The sequence below is a fragment of the Cetorhinus maximus genome, chromosome 9 (assembly GCF_964194155.1).
Source record: "Cetorhinus maximus chromosome 9, sCetMax3.hap1.1, whole genome shotgun sequence".
NCBI lineage: Eukaryota > Metazoa > Chordata > Chondrichthyes > Lamniformes > Cetorhinidae > Cetorhinus > Cetorhinus maximus.
In genome coordinates this window covers 33,991,688-34,004,987 of record NC_135887.1, presented here as the reverse complement: position 1 = coordinate 34,004,987, position 13,300 = coordinate 33,991,688, and the positions used below count along the sequence as shown (strand labels likewise).

At 51.4% G+C, this 13,300-nt stretch overlaps 1 long non-coding RNA gene across 2 annotated transcripts in view; it reads left to right on the top strand.

The window, feature by feature from the left end:
* LOC144684183 (uncharacterized) overlaps positions 1-12,890 on the top strand; it is a 205,761-nt gene extending 192,871 nt beyond the window's left edge. For both annotated transcript variants that reach the window (XR_013577434.1, XR_013577435.1), the window contains exon 4: positions 10,920-12,890. This is a non-coding gene — a long non-coding RNA (uncharacterized LOC144684183). The remainder of the gene's footprint in view (positions 1-10,919) is intronic.
* The last annotated feature ends 410 nt before the right edge of the window (positions 12,891-13,300 follow it).

Below are 13,300 nucleotides of genomic sequence, written 5' to 3'. Positions count from 1 at the left end.
GAAAGTCGCCACCTGGGTACGTAGGCACACCAGCGCCTGACTGCCCTCCCTAAGCAGGAGACTCAGAACCTCAGCAGCGACGCCTTTTGTCCCAGAAGAAGTCGATGTGCATCCTCTGGAATTTTGTGACAAAATCCAGGGGAGGGGTCAAAGTGACCAGCCGGTACCACAACATGGCGGCAATCAGCTGGTTTATGATCAGAACTCGACCCCGGTAAAACAGCACTCAGAGCAGTCCTGTCCAGCGCCGCAGGCGAGTGGTGACTTTGGCCTCCAGCTCCTGCCAGTTCACTGGCCAGGATTCCTCAGCAGGGCAGAGATGGACCCCCAGGGAGAGGAGGCTGGTCCTGCTCCAGGTGAATGACCTGAGCTCCTCAGGTAGGGGATCCATTTGCCACTGTCCGACCAGGAGTTCAGAACACTTGCCCCAGTTGATCCTGGCAGAGAACGAGGCAGAGTAGACCTCCTGGCACTCGTGCATCCTCCACAGGTCAGCCGGGTTGGTGAACATGAGGAGCACATCATCGGCGTAAGCCGAGAGGACCACCCCGATGTCCGGCCCACGCAGAACCAATCCCAACAATCTCCTCGCAAGAGGCGCAGGAAAGGCTCCATGCAGATAGAATACAATTGGCCAGACAGGGGGCAGCCCTGACGTACTCCTCTCCCAAAGCGAAGGGGTGCCATAGGGACCCGTTAACTTTAACTATACATTCTGCGACAGTGTGCAGAAGTTGGATCCGGGTGACAAAATGTGTCCTAAACCCAAATGTTCGCAGAGTCCCGAATAAATATTCGTGATCCACCCTGTCGAATGCCAAGAGACAGGAAGGTGCTCGACAGACCAGTCCTCTGGGAAAAGTGGCTGATGTCCCAGATCAGATAAATATTGTCAAAGATGGTGCGGCCTGGGACGGTGTAGGACTGGCCAGGGTGGATCAAGTGGTCCAGCGCGGTGCCAAGGCAAGAAGACATGGCCCTGGCAAAGATCTTGTAATCCGTGCTGAGGAGGGAGACCGGGCAGAGTGGCGGAGATCTCCCTTCTTAGGCAGCAGGATAATTACGGCCCTGCGCCATGAGAGGGGCATCTCCCCGGTCATGATACTCTCCCCCAGGACCCCCGCATAGTCGCTCCCCAGGATGTCCCAGAACGCCCTGAAGAACCCCACAGTCAGTCCGTCCAGCCCCGGGGATTTGCCCCTGGAGAGACTGTCGAGGGCGCCGGTCAGCTCCCCCAGACTTATAGGGGAGTCAAGCTTTCCGGCACCCTCCGGGCTGACCTGCGGCAGGTCCTCCCACAAAACTCTGTGAGCATCCTCGCTGGATGGATCCGGAGAGAACAGGGCAGTGTAACAATCTCAGGCAATGGCCCTGATGCCCTCCGGATCCGAGACAAGGGATCCGTCGTCGGCCAGCAGCGTAAGGAGCTGCTGACGGACCCTGTGCCTTTTTTCCAGTGAGTAGAATAAGGGGGAGCTGCGGTCCAGGTCCCGGAGGAACCGGATCCGCGACCTCACGTACGCGCCCCGGGATCCGGCAAGTTGCAGGTCCCGCAGCGCGCCCTTCTTCTCATCGTACACCAGCCGCAGGGCTGGGTCCGCGTCGGGCTGATGGAGACCTGACTCCAGATCGAGCACCTCCTTCTCCAACTCCTCAACCCTGGATTTCCATCTCTTTGTCGACCCCTTCGCGTACTCCTGACAGAAAACGTGGACGTGAGTCTTGCCCACGTCCCACCATAGCCTCGAGGAGGGGAAGCCTCCCCGCTTCCTTCTCCAGCCGGCCCAGAAACGACGGAACGAGTCCAGGAACCACTCGTCCTCCAGCAGCATAAAAAAACTGAAATTAACAAAATCAGGGATAAAGTAAAAGACAGTCCCGGGCCCCGAGGGTACAGTTGAAATCCCCACCCAAGGACGTTGCACTTGCCCACATCGATGGAGCCGAGATGAGTGGACACTTCCTCAAAGAAGCTCGCTTGCTGCTGCGTGCCCTGTGGAGCGTACACATTCACAAAGTGAAGCGCCGCACCCCCCAGGCGCACAGTAAGGTGCAGCAACCGGCCTAACACCAACTCCTTGACCCCCAAGATCTCCGGCTGAAAATGTGGGGCCAACAAGATAGCCACCCCGCCAGAATTGGAGGCTAGGTGGCTCGTGTAGACCCCCCCTCGCCACTCCAGGAGCCACATAGCTTTGTCTCCTGGAACGGTATGGGTTTCCCACAGGAAGCACACCGCATACTTCCCTTCCCAGAGGACTGAGAAGTTCTGGAAGCTGCGCTGTGCGTCCCTGCTGCCATTGATGTTGAGGCTATGGTAGCCTTCATTGTCAGAAGTATGTGCTACCATCACCATGCCTAGTGTATGTGCAGAAGGAGGGGACTTTTTTAAGCTTTCCTCTACTTCAGAAGCGCAGTGAGAAATGTTTGGACCCTCCCCTGAGTGTTTTGGTCCAGCTTTGGGGCCTTTAGGGCCTTGCGGGCAGACCAGAACACCAGCAGAAATGAGCGCCAAAGTCCAAGGCCAATTGGACCCTGTGTCGATGACTGCGATTGCTCACAAGAAAGTCCTGGAGCTCCCCAACGGGAAAGAGGGGAAGTTGACAACAGACACCAGAGTCCCCCAGTCACCTCACCTGGCTCCAATGACTCAAGGTCGTCAGTGGTGCTCGCTATCAATGCCAGCTCCTCCTCCACGTCGTCATCTCCAGCTTCCGACCCATCCCTCACGTTGAATGCGGGGGTGATTCAGAGCCACCAGCTGGCTCTATCTCTACCTCGATCCCACCCCCAGGATCAAGAACAGAGGGGTCCTCTCTGGTCTCCATTCGTGGTGCTGGGCCACAGAGCAAAGGTAGGTCAGAACCTCGCTCCTTCCCAGGCACCGGGTCGTCTGGAAAAAGCTCCGGACCCAGGACGGAGGCGCCCGGCGCTAAAGGTTGGGAGGGAGCTGGAAGGCCTTCCTCACTACCAACGTATGATGACTCAGTGCTTGGGGCAGTGAAGGGAGTAACGGGGCTGCTGCAATCCCCTGGCAGGCCAGGTGTGCAAGGTGGGTCGAGGTGAGGCACCACCTCAAGGGTGATAGCCTCGCTGACCCCTGAGGGGTGCTGCTCAGGGGACTGCAGCGATATTTCATGATAGTTCTTTTCTTTGCTATCCCCCAGAGGGCAGTATGAGGACTTGTCAGGTGGAGATAACACCTCTCCCCCAACAGGAGGGGAGACACCCCCGACCTCTTCGGCCATGGGGTCATCCCCCTCCGAGGGCTGGCACCTCTTCCAGGGCAGGCTGGGGACACCTCCATCTGTGAGGCCTCCGTCGCCCCCTCCAACCACCACCCACCCCCCTGCCCCACCACCTCCGGAAGTGCTGCCCTCTGGGGTTCTGGCAGGTTCACCCTTTCAAGTAGTGCCACCGGCTCGGGGTCAGGCGCCCCACCGCTGCTGGACCCAGGAACCTGCGCAGGGATGACGCCAGGCCCAGCACATGGCGCGGAGAGGCACACCAGCCCGGGAGCACACACAGGCACATCACCAGGGCCAGATAATTTTTTTTTTCCCCAGAGACAGTGTCCTTGGGGGTCTGGGGATCAGGGTGGGTTAGGGGGGTTTGTCTGCCTCCAAACACTGGGTCTTCCTCCGGGCCTTCTTCTGGCTCAGGGTCTCCCCCTCCCAACACGCCGGCAGCTGAGGTGTCATTGGCCGCCAGCGTCACCTTCCCATGTAGCGGTGGCGCGGGGAGGAGTGGCGGTGCCAGCCGTGGCCACCTGGATGGTTTTAGCAGCTTTGGAGGCAGAGCAGTTCTTCCTCACATGCCCCACCCCCTTGCAGGCATGGCACCGCATGCCATCCACCGACCAGAAAATACGGTCAGCAGCCCCCTCATAGGTGACATCGAAGCCCCCCTCTGTGCACTCCCCACCCCCCCACCCACCCCGGGCCAGGCTAACAAAAACCTGGCGTTGGAAGGCATACACATGATGAAGGCTGGCGTCCTTCAGGCCGAGCGGGATCAGTGCCACCCCCGCCCTCACCTGCCCAGATGACAAAGGTGACAGAAGGCTGGATGTTGGAAAGGATCAATCTCTGGGTGGTGGCCCCCAGGGGGTCTACTGCCAGGAGCGTCCCACCCACCATGAGCCCCTTTTTGAGGGAAAGGCCCACTTAGCCCTCAGAAAGAACACGGCCTTTCCATGGGGCCGACAAACCCGGCCATGGCCTTCACGCAGGCCTCGGTGGTCATTGTGGGATGGGTGTTGCACTTCACCCCAAGCTGACGGGTCAGCAATTTAAATGGTGACGGGGCCACTGCGGATGCAGGGGCTGAAGAGGACACCGACCCCACATAGGTGACCCGAGCGAGTCCGTGGAGGGGTGCTATACCCACCCAATACAGGGAAAAAACAAAAATGAAAAGTCTGGAGCAAAGGAGACTTGGAGTAGGAGAGAGCGAGAGGGGGAGGGGAAGGGGGAGAGAGAGAGGACAGATGGGCAAATGCCTTGATGTTTCCAGGAAATAGAGGGGCGTGGTGCAGGGTGGTGTAATCCCCGATCTTCCGCTACGGGGCAAGCAGTCTTCCCTGCAGCAGCAGGGTGTGACAGCAGAAGCAGGGTGTTTTAGTCCCCAAAAAAAGAAAGAGAAAATCCACTCCCCAAACTCCTTTCTCCTCCTGGTGGGCAGCAGTCTGCTTCCTCCAGTTGAGAGCCAGAAGGAAACTCCACAGCAGTTGGTACAGCCACAGGAATTGCAGCAGCTACAGCTACAGCCACAGCCGAAGCAGCAACAAACTACACCTGAGCCCAGTCAGGAAGGTGTAACTCTTTTGGGTCAAAACCAAATAAACTAAATTAAGAAATCAGGGGCAGGTTAAAAGGCAGCCCCTTACGTGGAACCAGCAAAAACATAAGACAAATCAGGAAGGTGTAGTTGCAGAGCCTGGGCATGGTTGCTAGTCACTTTTACATAATGTTCACTTTGTTAATAATCTCCCAAGAATATCTCCTTGCCTATGGCTCCTTGTTCTGATGAGTAGTGTTTGTGTCACTCAGATGTGAAACCTTGGTCCCTGCACAAGACAAAGGCAGATGTCTCAGTCCAGGGTCTCTTCCCTGTGCTTTGCGAAACCTTCCCAGCATACTGGTGTGCCTTCACAATCACTGGACACATTAGTCATGCCTGTACCTCGATGGTGCTTACCATTGCTGCCAGAATTTCCTGGGCCAGCGGCACAGAGCTCTGTCATTCTCTCTGTGTGCTCTCAGCACCATTGAGGTGCGCTGGCCCCCCATCTCATCAGCATCTGTGTCCGGTGACAGTGTGGTCCTGAAGGGTTCAGCTCACGAAGGATGCAATAGGACCAGGAGAAGTTAAAGTTTCCCAGCTGCATCTCCAGCATATGACCCTGTTCACAGAGTGGAAGCGAGCTGCCATTAGCCAGAAAGGAGTCAGACATTCACATAAACCATGTGAGGATCTGTGGAGTGTCCCCACTGCATGTCATCATCATCCTCCTGGAATGTCGGGACTATGGGCATCTGCTGTGTCTCCATGACAGGAGCCTTATCACAGAGGGTATGTGCGCTGCCTTCACCCAGAAAGGAGTCAAATGTTCATAGATGCAATGTGAGGATCTATGATGTCTCCTGACTGCATGTCGCCATCATCCTCCCGGAATCTAGCAGCTCTGAAGGCTTCCTGAACGCACCTGCCTCGTCTGGCCAGTGCAACAGCCTCATCACCATCATCCTCACCTTTCAGGACCTCCTCACCCTCATCCCCGTCGACGTCCTTCCATCTCCTCCTCAGCCAGCTCCTCCCCCAGTATCAACGCCAGGTTGTAAAGGGCGCAGCAAGCTACAATGATGCCTGACACCCTCTGTGGGCTGTATTGCAGGACTCCACCAGACCGGCCCAGGCACCGGAACCTTCTTTCAACATTCCAATGGTCTGCTCCACCGAGTCGAGAGTTTCAGCATGAACCTCATTGTACCTTCTCTCTGCTGCAGTCTGAGGCTGCCGCACGGCCACAACCTCTGCCGGTAGCCCTTGTCCCTGAGGAGCCAACCCTGCTGCCTCTGTGGGCCCTGGAAGACACCAGGGATCTGAGACCTACAGAGAATGTAGGAGTCGTGGACTCTCCCTGGGAACTGTGTACAGACCAGCAGGATGCACTTGTGATGGTCACATACCAGCTGAACATTCAGCGAGTGGAAGCCCTTGCAGGTTTATGTAGTTGTCTATTTGTTGCCACAGAGATGTGAGTGCCACATGAGTGTAGTCGGTGGCACCCTGCACCTGTGGAAAACCTGAGATCTGGGCAAATCCCAGCGCTCTTGCATCCTGGCTTTCTTGATCCCAGACAAAATGCACAAAGTTGTGTGCCGTCACGGAGTTGGTATCTGTGACCTCATGGATACACTTATGCATGGAGGCTTGCAATATCCCACAGAGGTCACCTAAGGAGCATGGGTTAGCATGGGTGTAGTAAGAACCTGCCTTGGTTGAGACTGAAGGCCCCTTAATGCATCCCGGAGAGTGCTGGCCACCACTTGGATGGCCAGAGTTTAGTGCGCTGCATGGCTGCCCGAAACCCCACCCACTTCCACCCCACTCCACCTGACCGATTGGCGGTAGCTTTGCCCATTGGACTGCACCCTGTGCTCTCAACTCAGGCACAGGCATTCTCCTAACCTGCACTGCAAGGCTGCACTGTTAGCTTGAACCATGGGGCAGACTGGTCCAAACTGGGATGATGACATTGCAAGGGGCTGTGAGCACCTCCTCCAGTGACTGCTCCACGGCCAGATTTAGCGAGGAGAATGTACAATGTGCGCAGGCGTCCAACTGTTCTGCAGTCCACTAAAACACTCATTAATTTGCAGTCTGTGCCCAAGGGGTGAAAAGCTCTGGAACATTTGGTGGCACTTTCCTGCCTCTGTGTTGCTTGAGTGGTCAGAGAGGCTAGAGGCCTGACTCCAATCATATCAATGTGGCTGTGACTCAACTGCCTCAGCTGCAGAGGAATGGTCACTTTACACCAGGTTTCCCTAATACTTGGCCGCTTCCCTCATCCCTGCCCGACATGTGCTTGTGCAGTACCATCGACCGCAGTGCTGCCCTTGCCCGGGCACCACACTATCAGCCACTTGCCTATGCCCGCGCCTGAATGCGCGGCACCTCAGCTTTAAGGTCCAACAGGTGACCCTCATGAGCTCTGCTCAATGTTACTGTGCACTCACCTCCGAGTTCCCTTTGAACTGCAGCTTATAAATACGCCTCGTAAATGCTGTTGTGAAACACGTCGGTGTAATGATCCAGGGTGGGGGGGGGATGATTCCAGCGAGCTGGGCTTATAATGATATGCAGATTTATTACAATGACATTCCCGATGTGCGGCAGTGGGAAACACAGCCCGCCAATGACGGGTGGAGCAGACAGTTTCAAACTGGCTTCACGACAGCGCGAAACCATCTTTTGGCCTTCCTGCCATATTGTCCGCTCACGCTCGCCATGACACCTGATGCCAGTGGGCATGGAAAATTCCGCCCTAAGTCTGCTGGTAGATGGGAAAGTTGGCATGATTCCCGCTGGGCAGTGGGGCGGCTGGACACTCGCAATCCTCTGCGAGTCAGCACATTAATTATACATCTGCAAAGAGCTCAGCAAACCTTGTGGCAGGGTGGGCAGCAAGTTGCCTGCCCCGCCCTCATCTCAGGGAGTTGAAGGCCCTGGCGCCATATTTAGAAGGCAGCCGGACAGACATTCACACAATACAGGCCAGGAGCTCCGCATTACTCCTCCAGAGTCCTTGCAGCCGCAGCTCGTACTGGAGAAGCTACAAGTGTCTCCAACATTGCCTTTTGCTCATCTCTCGATAAGAGCACTGCCGGCGATACACCCATGGTCAGGCCAATGCTCCCCGTTGCAGTGGTTCATGTTCCCCAGCCTCTTGACCATATAGAGGCTCCGCTGCCTCTTGCTGCTCAGGCCCTTGTTTCGCATGACCCTGTGCCACATGGTGATGGGCTCTCCTTCTCCTTGTCTGTTACCAAGACAGAGTTGTCTGCAGACTGCATCATCGACGCCTCGGTGGGCGTGTGAACAAATTGAAGTGATACATTTATTGAGCATGTCCTTTACAGGTTTCCTCCCATCTCAAATCCAGCAGGCCAGTGCTCAGCCCTACACCTGGCTTCTGTCTAGGCATGGCATCCCCAACCCACCTCTTCCAGGTAAATGACATCCTGAAGGACCAGAGATGGGTGTCCCTCCCATTCATACATGACTGCATATGGAGACATTACTCTTTGACCAGGTTGATGAAAGCCATGTGCAAGAAGTCTCATTCTGCTTGTCTCCATTTCTCACGAGATTCTACACAGAGACCATTGCCTTGGCAGCATAGAAAGACTAACCACATGAGCCCTTGTTAGCCAATACCATTCACCTGGGAGGATGGAGATTTGGAGTCACAAGTTGACTGCCCTCCACCAGCCGTGCCCCTTGGAGGCATCCACCTCCCTCCCTTCACCCCTGCCTCTGACAGCAGCCAGTGGCAAATGACACAGAATGAACAACAACTCCACATCTTGTTGGGATCTCAATGGTACGAGACAAATGAGTCGGGAACAAACCTGCTGCTGTGTGGGCTTCACCATAGAGAGGAGAAGATAACTGAGCATGGCTGACATCCAGTTGTCTCCATTATTAGGGTGTCCCTTTAGTCAGCTACTTTTGCTGACCTTGAACTCCACCCTCCTGAAAAGCCCTCCTCCCACTTCGATGGACCTCACTGACTGACTAACTAACTATGTGGCCAAAGTCATATTGGAAATATGGTGTGCGTCACCTTTCAAACTCACTCCATAAGCTTCTACCCTCCTCCATCACCCGCAAACATCCCTCCATCACCCTAGGCCCACCCAATATCACTATTCCTCTCCCCTCTGTCACACTTAAAGCTGCCCCCATTACTCTGGACCCTATCACAATCCACCTCCACTTGCTTCCCTCCTCTCAGAGCCAACACCCCTTAGCACCCCAATGCCAACCCTGACCCTGTACCCTCCAGTTATCCGAGCCACCTGTCTTTTCCCCCTGTGTGACCCCACCCCAATGAGACCTTCACTTACCAGAATCTCAACTGGACCTGCCACCCTACCATACCTCACTCCCTCCTCTGACTGTGACTGTTCCCTCCTATCACCAGTACCTGAGTTCACATCCCAGGACCTCACTGTTGACACCACAGACCCTGTCCTCTAAGACTCTCTCCCTGCACTTCCCTGCAATTCTCATTCCCTTCCCTTGTAAGCCTGCCTCCCCTGTCCAGCTTTCACTCCACCCTTCCACGCTATCCGCCCCCCACCCAGCCTTTGCCTGCCCCCGCTGTCCAACCTTTTGCTAATGGTACACGAGTGAAGTTATACAAGGTCCCCAAGAAGGAGAAACCAGCATCTCCAGAACCTCAAAGTCATGGAAGTGGTGAAGCTTGTTAGGTGCACGCCACTTAGATGCAGTCATAAAATTGAATGTTCTAAATTCTCACTGGCGGGGAACTTAATTTGGAGGACAAACTTAATGCCAGCGAGGTTGTCTTTTAATTAGCATACATGAGACGTTAATGAATGCAAATGGGGTTCCTGACATTGTTCATCAGGAAACTCGACCCGCCTTTAATCTGCCATCAAAGTTGGGCGAACAAAATTCCAAACTAACTTTCAGCTAGCAGGGAACTGACTTTTTCAATCACGCCAAATTAAATGCCCCCACCTGCCACGATTCCCACCGCTGGCGGAAGCAGAAAGTTCCGCACAGCCCCTGTTATAATGTGGGAAATGAGGCAGCCAATTTGCGCACAGAGAGCTTCCAAAGGCAGCAATGCGATGAATGAAGTGAGTCAAGATTTTTGGTTAAGACAAATCAGTCATTGTCACAGTCCTAACCATTAAGTGGAGTTGACAGTCAAAGGTCAGATTTGACACAGTCAGAGATGTTGAGAGAACAGAGTCAAGCTAATGGAAATGGAAGGAGATACCCAAACAGAAAGAGAAAGAAGCCAAATTAGTTAATTAAATGTATTTAGAAAGGAAGAAGAGAAAGGCTGTTCTTTTCATTATTCCTTGTCAAATGATGACATTTTTGTTCAACACATACTGGCGTTAAGGAAAAACACATCAGAATGATCCTGGCAGCATCAGTCAATCATGCTTTGGTTGTGATTACAGTAAAAACAGATGTGCAACCCAACCTGTTACATTTTCGCATGTTGTTGACGTTGGTATGTCATAATGTATTCTGGAAAATTATGCACTTGTGTCGTTTTACATTTTAATGTACAAACATTTTTTTAAGTGGAGAGTAATATACTATAAGAGTTGAGTATTTTGTTATACTGCTCCTCCATGCTGCCCTATCTCGAGCGTGAGACCAAGCATTACATGGTTGGTCCCAGGAGCCAGTCTCTGATGCAATGAAACAGTTCTTCAACTGAAGACACGAGATGAGCAGTCAAGATGGCATTCTATTGTGGGGTGCATGGGTAATAGTTCCTCCAAAGGGAAGGGAGCCACATTTAGTCAAACTACACAGTGCCCATCCAGGGATCTCCCGAATGAAGACATAGTGCGCAGACACCTATGGTGGCCGGGGATGGATGGTGATATTGAAAATGTGGTAAAGCACTGTGTGCAATGTCAGCAGCTGCAAAGGTTGCTGGTGGCAGCTCCATTGCACCCATGGGAGTGGCCTGGTAGACCCTGGGTGCGGGTACACATCAACTACATCGGACCCTTCCTTGGAACCATGTTTCCACTGATTATAGATGCTCATTCTATGTGGTTATATGTTTATGAGGTGAAGTCACCAATGCCAGGTGCTACAATAGAGAAATGACACCAGAACTTCGCCAACCACAGAGTACCAGAAGTAGTCGTATCCAATAACAGCACTGCATTCACGGGTCCTAAGTTCCAACGATTTCTCAGCTCCACGGTATCACCCATGTGAAGACTGCACCGTTACATCCATCTTCAAATGGACTGGCGGAAAGGGCAGTTCAAACTTTGAAGGTGGGCATGAAGAAGTTAACAGGTGATTCATTGACGATCAAGCTTACACACTTTCTTTTTCACTACAGAACGACCCCCCACACGACAGGAGCAACACCTGCAGAATTGTTGATGAGACACCATCTTAGGACAAGACTGAGTCTAATATTTCCAAATTTGAGGGGAAGGTGGAGAAGAGTCAAGGAAACCAAAAAGTTGTGCATGACTTGAATGGTAGTGGGAGAAAATTTACTGTTGGAGAAGCAGTATATGTAAAGAGTTTCGGTGGTGGACCAAAGTGGTTACTGGGTAAAGTAGGTTCAGTGACTGGACCATTATCACACCACGTGGAAGTGAAAGGCCGGATCACCTGTAAGCATGTGGACCATTTAAGAAAAAGAAAGATACCACAACAAGGTATGGTTCCACCTGTAACCAATGTTGAACCAACGTTTCCTGTTGAAGATGCTCAACCAAGGACTGACATGTCTGATGTTTCTATCAGAGTGGAAGACACTGAACTGCAAGTACCCACCGAGGTACTTGATGTTCATTCAGTTCCAGAGAATGTGGTTCCTGAAAAAGAATCTGTAGTCGTGGAGCTGTGACGTTCCAAACAAATCAGGAAACCACCTGAAAGACTGAACTTGTAAATTTCATGGCCTGTGTAAATATTATAATGTCATGAAATAAATATACTTGTAAATACAAAATGTACAGCAAAGTTAAAGGGGGAGGAATGTAGTAATTATGGTTTTGTTAAATGTTGGACTCTACCTTTAAGAATAGTCCTGTGATGTAAGATCACATGATATGTATAAGCCAATGTATTAGCAGTGTGGGCTACCTCTACAGGCAGTGTAGAGATAGAGATGGAGCTGAAAGCACACGTGTGGTTGCTGCTGATTATATTGTAAATAAACCTAATGTTTCCACTAAGAAAGTTGTCTGCAGATCAACTTTATTACAAATAGGTGACAAGGCCACAGTACAACAGTAATACTCCCTCAGTACTGCACCAATGTGCCAACTTAGACCTCATGCTCAAATCCCTGGAGTGGGGCTAGCCTTCTGGCTCAGTTGTGAGAGTGTGACTCACTGTGCAACGACTGACATGAGTCATTCTTTTGTATAATTTGTATTACAACTGCATTGAAACAATCTCTAACTCTTTCAACAAAGAAAACTCAGCAGCTAGCAAAGGGAACAGTAACAGATGGAGTAAACTGAAACAGAGAACACTGTGTATAACATACATATTCAGACACAGGAAGTTGTGGACTTCCCATCAGCAACACAATGGGAGATCAACTGGTTTCATGTAAGCAGCGCCAGGAGAGTGTTAAATGGAAGAGAAACTAACTGGGTAATATTGAGCCCAATCAGCCACACAGGAGGATAAAAAGCAGCTGAGGAGATGGCATGCAGAATATATCAGAATATATCATAAATCCTTGTGTGTTCACCATCAGTATTTCCAGAACATTCTAGAAAACGCCATTTACTGTCCTTAAATTGAGCTTAAAACAATGTTAAAAATGACACCTACTGCAAATTTAAATGGTCAAAGTTACAATTGGCTCAGTTCCCAAATAAAACAAGGGAGCAATATTGGCTTTGCACAATAGTGTAAAAGGGGTCATAGGCCACTTTACATCTCTCCTGATTTTTATTTTGATTGTAGTCAAAGACTTAACAGACTCAGCTAATTCCTCGCTGTATTATGTCAACAAAGTGATTATTGACAAAACATGTCCTTATTTTAATTCAGGCGATTATATGCTTGGAGGGATTTAGTATGAACTTCGAAAGCGGTTATAAGGGAATCATGCTGATTGTGACTTCTACCCTAAAATAGTTAGAATTTGTGAATGTTAATGAACAGATGTTACATTTTGCAAAATTTTACATTGTTTTATTGTAAAATCGAAGTTAATAATTGCAAGTACTGCAGCAATAAAATTAAATGAATTGTATTACTAACTTTCAGAACTTTTTTGCCTCTTTTCTTTTTACTAAGGTTGTATGACAAGGTGAAAGGTTACTTGACGGGATCAAAAATATGGAGAACAGGGGTCTCTACCCTTTCCTCTTTAATTATTTCTTTCAACTGTCTTTCAAAACCCTACCTTGGTGTCACTCCATTAATAATACTTAATTTATCACATCTCTTTCACTCTTGATGTTGGCCTTTTCTGTGAACACTAGCTGGCCTTTCTCAATAAGGGAAGCATTATATGGACGGAACC